A 9,797-nucleotide genomic window follows, 5' to 3' on the forward strand; every position below is an offset into this window, starting at 1 on the left:
ATATATTTTCAAAACCAAAGGTAGCTTTTCGGGTGTCGCTTCCATTGGTAACATACTCCTTGGTTCAAAGCCACAGACGACATGAAAGTTAGGTCTGCTTGAATTAAATTTCTAGTATGTGCAGGCAACTCATAGATGCTAGAAACCTTTTAAGTAAAATATTCTTTAAATATACTGAGACAGAGGACCAGAGGACCTAAGTGGTCATGGTGAGTATCTTTGCCATGGAGTGAATCCAGAATGAATGGTGAAACCTGAGGATCCATGTGTACTTGGATGTGATCAGAGACTTCAGAAATGGTCCCTTTGTTCTCTGCCTCCTTTCCCTTCCATGATTTATTAGAAAATAAACATTCGGTAGTTTAAGAATCCGTGATTTATGTTAGTGAGATTGTGTGCACTTAACTGAGTTATCTGTTAGACATTAGCTAGTAAATTTCTGAATTATTCAGGATTCATTTGCTAATTTTCTACTCACACCAGTAAGCTCGTCTATAGAAAAACTGCTCTTCTATAAAAATATGTCCATGTAGGAATTATGGGGGGGAAAAGCTATAAAGTAATTTATCAGTTTTTAGTGAGCACCTACAATGGGCATTGCACTAAGTGTTGGGGATACAACCAGGAACAAGAAATGCATAGCTTATTAATTGAGACCAGAAAGTGAACTAGCTTTTTTCTCTTTTTTTATGAAAAAAATGACAGTAAAATATAGCATATAATGAAAACTAAAACTCCTTCCTCAGAGATGACCATTTGCGATTGATTTTTGGAATTTCTTCTACATATTTCCAGACGTATCTCTTTGTATAAATGTTACTAAAGACACATTACATATGTCTTTTTCTATTTTTCTTCATCTTGAACATCTTTTTGTGGGAATACTCAGCAGTCATCTCTTTTTAAATGGTTGTGAACTGACAGAAATAAATCATTTTCTTGTGGGTCCGAGGAGGCTACAACGGGAACATGTAGAAAGGGATATCCCCCCTGATTCTGGAGATTAGGTAAGAGTTCCCAACTGATGCATGAACAGAGATCAGTGAGGTAAAAATGATAGGCAGGGTGGGAGGCTGGGGAAGGGGAAAGCCAGCTGGGCAAATTTAGTGAACAGGGGTGAGGATAGGGATGGAGAACAAGGAACTGAATGTAGTTCAAGTCTCTCAAAATTATATATGTAATTCTACTTTTTTAAAAAGTATTTATCTATTTTTATTTGAGTAATCTCTACAAATCTCAAACATACAACCCTGAGATGAAGAATCACATGCTCTATCAACTGAGCCAACCAGGTGTCCCTAATTTTTAAATGTGAGATGAAGTTTATATTTGAAACTTTTTTTAACTTTGATGCAAATTGAAGAAATTTATAAAGTATGTTGTGCAAGGTGATTGAAACTGAGGTAATAACGCACTTCTTAGCAAGCCCATGGTGTCTTGTAGGGATCACCACTTTATTTTCCTTGAGCCCTTGGAGAAGAAATGAGTGATGGCTAGAAGCATCAAGGACTCGTTATTCGGGTGGAGGCAAATAGTGCAGAGATCAAAGGCATTATCAAGTAGTTCGAGAAGCAAATATTATTACTCTTTTTTGTAGTACTTTATGGTTTAACAAATATTTCCACTCACTCTTCACAGCATTTGTGAGAATCGGAAAAAAATTCAAAGTCTTAATTTGTAACATTTGCCGATTTTCATGGTATAAATACTCCTACTATGGCCAATTTTAAGCTAATAACATTTTAACAGCTGGCTCATAAATTCCTGAATACTTAACAATCAGGTCTCCAGCACACAACTATAAATAGTAGGTAGCACTCGGCTTCATTTTTTTTCTCATTCCAAGTTTTACCTCCAAAGATGCCTCTGTGTTTGAGCCCTGGTACTCACTTTGGTCACAGGGTGAAGTCTGCCTATGGGTTCTGTTTGTCGATGAGGCAGTTTCTTCAGCAAAGAAATTCAAAGACAGTCTGTGTCTCCTTTACCCTTTAATTATTTAACACTTACGTATTAAGCCTATGGTAATGGTTATAGATGAAATCTTAAAAAACTTATAAGACAGCTACTATTATTTTCTGCCTGTACAGATGCAGCAAAAACAGAGATGGACTGATTTGTCCAGTGTCACCCAGTCGCTAAATGCAGGAGCTGGGATTGGAACTCCGGCATCTGGCTTGAGTCTGTTCTCTTAACCAGTTCCTACTGCTTCTTCCAGGTTCATGTCAGAAATATACCTGCAGCATGTGTAAGCCTGATGATTCACAGACCTGTCCCCCTTGGGTAAATAGTACATTATACGTTAATTAAAAAAAAACAAAAAAGGAAATAAACCTGCCGCACATTAATATCTCAGCCCATATCACCTAAGACATTAGGCCCGAGTCAAAAACTTACATGTATAGTAACAGTTCATTTCAAAGTGAAATTGTAAGGCAGCAGCAGTGATGGGAAAAGAGGGGAAATCAGGACAGAGGAAAAGCACATTGAAGGGAATGCTGCCCACAGCCCCTGGGAAAGCTATTATGTAGTCTCAGAGGATGTCTTCAGAGAAGCCACACAAAGCTTCCGTATCTCTCGACAGTCCATTCTGCAGATGGAAAGAGAAATTCATCCCAAGGGATATTAACTCACCTGTACTTTTTTGGGTTGTCCATACGGGGATGCCAAGTGGGTCCTATGATGTCTCCTGTTTCACCAGCCACAGAAAATCCTGCGACATGAGGTTGGAAGGCTGTTGTACGGACTGTGACAAGGTGCCATTGAGCTACACCTGTGAGTGGTTTAAAGGTCAGAGTAAGTGGCCACTGAAGCGGGCTTTTCAGTCAGTGGTGGTGGCTGAGGCAGCAGTGACCCGGTTCTGTTAGTGCAGGTGTTGATTATGGCCCAAATTAAGAGAAGCAGACCTGGGAGGATGCCTAAATTAGAGGGAGAGACTTCCTTTGAAAATTTCTGATGACCTTGAGTGGAAGGGTGTCAGTCTATCTGACACTTAAATGTCTTGCTGCCTGGGGTAGACCAGTTATGGACTCCTTCCACAATTCATCTTCATCTGCTGGTGACAGAGGATGGCTCACTGAGGGCATTATCCCTTCCGACACGATCACCCAGATCACCTGGCCGGGGAATAGTGGCAAATGGAAACTTGAGACCCAGGCCTGAGCCTCCTGAAGACGTCAGAAGTCAATCCAGGCTGTAAACATTAAAGTTATGCCCAAAAGCTAATGACAATCCTAGCGGATCATAAATAAAAGGATTAATGTAATCTCCTTCGATTATACTCTCATAATACTTGTGTTGTTCTTTATATGACACTTACATTTTACCACAGATGAACATTATGTGACTCAGAATCCTAGAATGTAAGTTCCTTGAAGGTACATCTCTTTTTTCATCTTGATCCATCCTTTTATTAGTGCATATAATTAACAACTCCATATACATCTGTTGACCTGAAAGCAATGTTATATCCAAGGCCAGTTACATAAAATATACAGGTGTCAGTGCAAAATGAAAATGCAGGGTCCATGTTCAAAAATGAGAAAGTGCCGGGTTGCCTGAATGGCGTAATTTTTTGGATGACTGACTCTTGGCTCAGACTGTGATCTCAGGGTGATGAGATTGAACCCTGTGTTGGGCTCTGTCCGGAGTCTGCTTTTGTTTCTCTCTCTCCCTTTGCCCCTCCCTGCTCTCTCTCTCTCTCTCTCTCTCTCTCTCCTTCTTTAAAATAAATAAATAAATCTTAGGCAAAAAAAGTACCCTTTATGTACTAAAACATAAAGATTTAAAAAAAAATGTTTTGTTATAAAACATAATATGAATAATAATGTAGGAGTAATAACACAGCCTTATAAATTACAAAAAATATTTCTGATGCTGTCATTTTAAACAATACTGTAAATAAATAGATGTGATATTGATTGTTCAAAAATAATTGGCCCCCTTCTCCAAATTCCTTTATTAGATCATTAAATTTAAACTTTGAGCAATACTGAAATATTTACATATATATTTTAAAGACTTTATTTATTTGTGAGAGAGAGAACATGAGCAGGGAGGAGGAGGCAGAGGCAGAGGGAGAAGCAGACTGCCTGGTGAGCAGGGAGCCCCCCATGGGGCTGGATCCCAGGACCCTGAGATCCTGACCTGAGCCAAGAAACGACTGAGCCACCCAGGGGCCCCAAAATATGTATATTTTAACAGCAATATTGAAAGTGACAGTGGTCATTGGTCATTCTTAAACTCAAGATTGAAAATGTTTTTCTGTAATTTGTAATTTTGAGAAAAATCTAATGTAGCCATTATTGGAGTTATGAGTATTTCATAAACCATGAAAACATTAGGATAAATTTCTGATAGCAAAATAATACAAAAGTTTTTAGCACATCTAGAAGTGATTCCTGTGGAACAATTGTTCTAAGAAGATGTAATTTTTCATAAAAATCAGTTTTGAGTTTGTCTGAATTTAATTTTACATGTGAATTTATACAATGGCCCTTTAATGTTTCCTCTGACAATTCTTATAAACTTACAGAGGGTGTACAAGAAACTACAATTGACTTCATAATGTGCATGTAAATAAAAACATGTTTATGCCTTCTATTGCCATCTATTCAGTTACAGTGAAATTTGAATTTTAAAATTGTTTTTGTCATTAATCACTTCATCTCAAGCTTCGTATGAAAAAAGTTTTCATTTATTTTTTAATTCAGTGCTACAGTATTTCCATTAATATCCGTTTATAAGCCTGTGGATATTTCATTTGCAATATGGCAGCATTGTTCAAAGCTGGAGATTCTAGGCTTTTTGAAGAATTCTCAGAACCCCCTGATAGGCTTTATTTGGATGTCCCTGTACATGCTTTGGTTCTGTAATAATAAACTGCCACAATTTACTGCCTCCAACACCACTGTGCCTGTTCCCTGCAGCCGCAGCAAGGTCAAGCTCTGACCAATAGGCAAGCTGGCCTTGCATCTGTATTTGTCTTGGGCTCGCGACCACCTCTTTGCTGCTGCTGCCACAGATCTACATCTCGGTTGTGCCCCAGCCAAGCCTTCAGGAATCTGTGGTGACCCAGACTGTCCTGAGGCTGGTGCTGTGTGCCGGGCGACCCGGTCAGCAGCTGGGTGCTCGAGGTGCCTGCACTGTTACTGCTGGACCAGAGCCGTGTGGGCTCCCTGCTGTTTGGTACATCTCTGCTCATATCAGTCCTCAGCTAGGAATCTTCCAATGGTGACAGCCGAGCTCAACAAAATGATCAACTGAATGGGTCTCACACCCAAGAAGTCAACCCTGGTTTTATCTTAATTTTAGCAAGACATCTGTCGACTGTGGAAAAATAAGGCCTAGTTCAGTGGCACTGAGATGTTTTTGATCTCAAACATAAGAAGGACATTTACACTGTGACTCAGATTACACACATACCTATATATATCTGAGGCAGAAGTTTCCTGCAGTAATACTCAACATTAATAAGAGAGGCCCTCTGATAACTTCTGTTGAACTTTTAAGCACAGACAGCCCACTCAGTGGATTTCCCAACTGGTATCAGTTGTGACCTGCAGTTTGAGAAACACTGGGCTGGTTGGTGGTGCAAGTTAGTAGTAGTCTGGCTATGATGACAGTTCGCAATTATGCATCTTAAAGCTTTGCAGTAAAGTAGCTGAACCCGCTGGAGAATCTTGCTCAAAGGCAGTTCATTAAAGGAATGGTTGTAAAGTGGACGTGAGTATTTGGTGATGAGCTGCGTCTCTCGATACTCAGCCCTGCCCAGTTGAACGTTTTCATCTATGGCTTGGATGAAACAGCCTGTGGTCCCATTCAACACAGAGAGTGCAACTTTGGGGCTCTGCATGCATGGGACCCATGCATATGAATCAGCATGAGAAGATGGAGCACCATGATGGATGTCACCACCCAGGGATATAGGAGCACACAGACAGGAAGGAGTCCACTCCTAGAGTGTGGGCCAGTCAGGTACCGTCTTGAGATCTTTGAGTACCATCCCCCAGTATGTGAATTATAGATAAAATAAGAAATTGGGGAAAAGTAGATTTCACATGCTTTTACTTCTCCCCAACACATAAAGACCAAAATGCCCATCAAGTAAAAGAATGTCCTAAAGCAAGAATGTTCTAAAACTTTTTGACAAAAGATTTAAGAGGCCCAGGTAAGACTAAATTCTCAATCTTTCTTGATTTCAACTGGGATTTACATAGAACTTTTTTTCCCTGGGATGTCCCATTTTATGTGTCAACTTGACTGGGCCATGGGGGTGCCTGGGTATTTGGTGAAACAGTATTGTGGGCATGGCTGTGAGTGTTTCTGGTTGAGTTTAGCATGTGACTCTGCAGACTGAGTTAAACTGATTGCCCTCCTTAACACGAATGGGCTAGATCCAGTCATTCGAGGACCTGAAGAGAACGAAAAGCTGCCTTCTTCTCAGTGAGGAAGAACTTCTCCTGCCCCGCTGCTTTCCAGCTGGGATATCAGATTTTTCATGCCTTCTGACTGGAACTAAAACATCTGCTTTTCTTAAGCCTCAAGCAAACCAGCCTTTGGGCCAAATCCATGCCATTGGTCCTTCCACCTTTCATGGCTTCAGCACTACAACATTGGCTCTCCTGGTCTCCAGCTTAACCAGTCCCCCTGTAGGTCTTGGGACGTGTCAGCTTCCATAATCCACGAGCCAGTTCTTTAAAATACATCTCTTCACATACACACATGTCCTGTTGGTTCTTTGTATTGGTTCTTTTTCTCTGGAGAACCCTAATAGTTGTAAAAAAATTTTTAAGTTACTTCAATGTTCTTTTTATTATAAAAGCAATGTAACTTTAAGCAAAAAAGATATGCAAAAAAAAAAAAAAAAGAAGAAGAGCAGGAGAAGGAGGGGAGGGAAAGAGAAGGAAAGGAAGGAAGGAAGGAAGTGACAAAATCCATAATCATACTAGTTTTAGTTAATCCCTCTTAGAACCTTGGTATATATACTCCAGATCTGTGAATGTTTATACACATGTATATTTAGTATAGTGAAAATGGAATTATATACTTTTTTAAAGTTTTGTTTTTTCAGATAATAATATATTTCAACCTCTTTCCATGTCAGTAAATCTCCATCCTCTGCATCTTTAAAAGCCAAATAATATTCTAGAACTTACCACCAATGCTGTGTTGATATTTAGATTGTGTTTAATATTTTAACATAAACAACGTAAACATCTTTGCATCTATTCTTAGTATATATCCATTATCATTTCCTCAAGATAAATTCCTACACTTGATCTTAGCCAAAAGGCCGAGAAGCGATCCTCAAGATGAATTCCTGTAGTGGAATTTCTGGAACACAGAGATGCACATTTTTACAAAACCTTTGTCCTGTTTTTTGGGGGCTGTGTTGATATGAATTGTCTTCCAGGAAGTGGGTCCCAATTTGTACTTCTGCTAACAAAGTCTGAGTGCCTAACATGCTTTCTAAATGTGCACCATTTGCAGAAAACACAAACTGAGAGAAGTCATATGTTAATTATGTAACAGCAAAAATTTACAAAAATCTCAATGGTTTCACCTTAAACAGGATGAGCATTGACAGAAATAAGTAAAAGATCTTTCATTTAAGTTCATAAAATTTTTTTTGGTGTATATATTACTGGCTGTGAAGAACCTGCATTGTTCTGATCGTCTTTTGCTGCCTAACAAACCACTTCAAAACCTCGAGGCTTTGAGCAGTGACGTCATTTATTTTGTTAACAAATCTGGATCTGCGGTTTGAGCGGGCCTCAGTGAAGTCCATTCATCTGTGTTCTACTTAGCCTCAGCTAGTGTTGATGCTGGCTGTTGGTGGGTGGGACTCCAGGTGAGGCTGTGACTCAGAACACCAACATGTGCCCTTTCCTTGGTTGACTGGTTTCCTCATATACAGTGCAATGGCTGGCTTCTAAGGGCAAAGGTCATCACATAGTCCAGGTGGAGGTTCTATGGCTGTGATGACTTAGCCTTAGAAATCATCTAGTGTCATTTCCTCCAGTCACAGGCCCACCTCAACTCAAGAGAATATAACCCCCCCTACTTCTCTATGGAGTGGTATCAATATCCCATCCTAAGAGTAAGTGAAATGGGATATACTCGTAGAGCCATCTCTGGAACATAAAATCTACTAACATATGTTCTGTGAAGGTGGTGTTTTAGCTTTAAGAACAGTGCAAATCAGTTACATATCCTGCATGCCAAATACAGTCTGAAGTTCTGTACTGTATGTGCCTGAACACAAAAAGCATTTTTCCCTATAATTATCCTGCCGGAAATAGGGGTTGGCCTCATATTTGAGTATCTTCTATAGTGGGGTAATTTATTTTGCACAACTAAGTACTGTTTGTGTAAGGAAGATAACCTGAAACAAATTCAGTGCTTGCTTGTTTGGAGATGGTTTTAAAGGTCATGTGCTAAGATCTGTGAGAGAGAAGTGAAGAAATTTTGAGAAGTTTTAGTCATTCTGGGTATATGACTTTACAGGCGAGTGTTCTAGATCATTGAAAATAAGTATTTTATACATCAGTTTAAAAAGTGAGACAGGGTGCCTGGGTGGCTCAGTGGGTTGAGCCTCTGCCTTCGGCTCATGTCATGGTCTCAGGGTCCTATGATTGAGCCCCTGCTTCGTGGGAAGCCTGCTTCTCCCTCTTTCTCTGCCTGCCTCTCTGCCTACTTGTGATCTCTCTCTCTGTCAAATAAATAAATAAAATCTTAAAAAAAAATAAAAATAAAAAGTGAGACAGTAAGTTGTAGTTATATACCCACAGGATAAATGTGTTGGTGTCGGGGTGGGGGGGACTACTCTCTTCAGAAATGGGTACCTGTGGCTTGGGATAAAATTTCCTGTGTCAGCATTATACACGTTTGTTTCAATTTGGACAGAATCGAAAATGATATTTTTTAGAAACTGTATAAGATCATGAATTGGCTTAAGTGATGATAAATTCAGTGATGGCAAAGGTGGAGATACAAAATTGGAGTAAAATAATTCCATGAAATGAGTAAGGAAAAATACTGCTTCTAAGTTAAGATTATTTTATACAATTTATAGTTGAAAAAGCTGTTAAAAAATTCATAAATTCATAAACAGCTGACTATCAGCTCCATTGTTCTATAAATATTTGCTTCCTGTTTCCATGCAGAGTTTTTACTTTCAAATTATTTTTAGAACAGTATTAAAATAAATGAATTTCTGAAGTATTCTCATTTTTAGTTTATTAGGGTTATTTTTCTCTTCTTGACTGTGTTCAGTTAGTCAAGTGATTTAAAATATTCCAAATAGATTAAGAACAACCAAATCTGGGTTTTAACCAACATCATGATCTCTTTGTTCCAGTGCCTGGAATGTACTGGGCCCTTCATTCCTTGAAGTGAATGGATCTCTTAGCTCCCCTCTGTCATTTTGTAATTAGTCTGTAAGGCCAAGGGGAGGAAGGGGAATGGGATCCATCAACCACTTCTGAGTGCTTGCTCCAAAGGGATCCCCTGCCCACTACCCCACCATGTTCACTCGTGCAAATATTTAAAATGTGGGAGAAGGAGGGGTGCCAAAGAAGGTCGATCTTAACATTTTGAATGTTACCTGCTATAGGAAAAAGAGGATATAGAGCATAAAAATTATGACAACCTTTTGGCGCTTGGCCAAACTCTCTGCCAGGTTATCCCTTGCCTGGAGGAAAACTCTGAGGGACTAGGTCACACAGGCCAAACGAAGAAACACATTTATTCCACTTCCTGACTGGGCTTTTTGAGTGACAGACTCTCAGGGCCACAGG

At 39.5% G+C, this 9,797-nt stretch overlaps 1 pseudogene; it reads right to left on the reverse strand.

The window, feature by feature from the left end:
• Positions 1-7,162: 7,162 nt before the first annotated feature.
• LOC116863998 lies at positions 7,163-7,303 on the reverse strand (annotated as a pseudogene).
• Positions 7,304-9,797: the final 2,494 nt, after the last annotated feature.

The sequence above is a fragment of the Lontra canadensis genome, unplaced genomic scaffold (assembly GCF_010015895.1).
Source record: "Lontra canadensis isolate GAN:19392208 unplaced genomic scaffold, GSC_riverotter_1.0 scaffold4, whole genome shotgun sequence".
NCBI lineage: Eukaryota > Metazoa > Chordata > Mammalia > Carnivora > Mustelidae > Lontra > Lontra canadensis.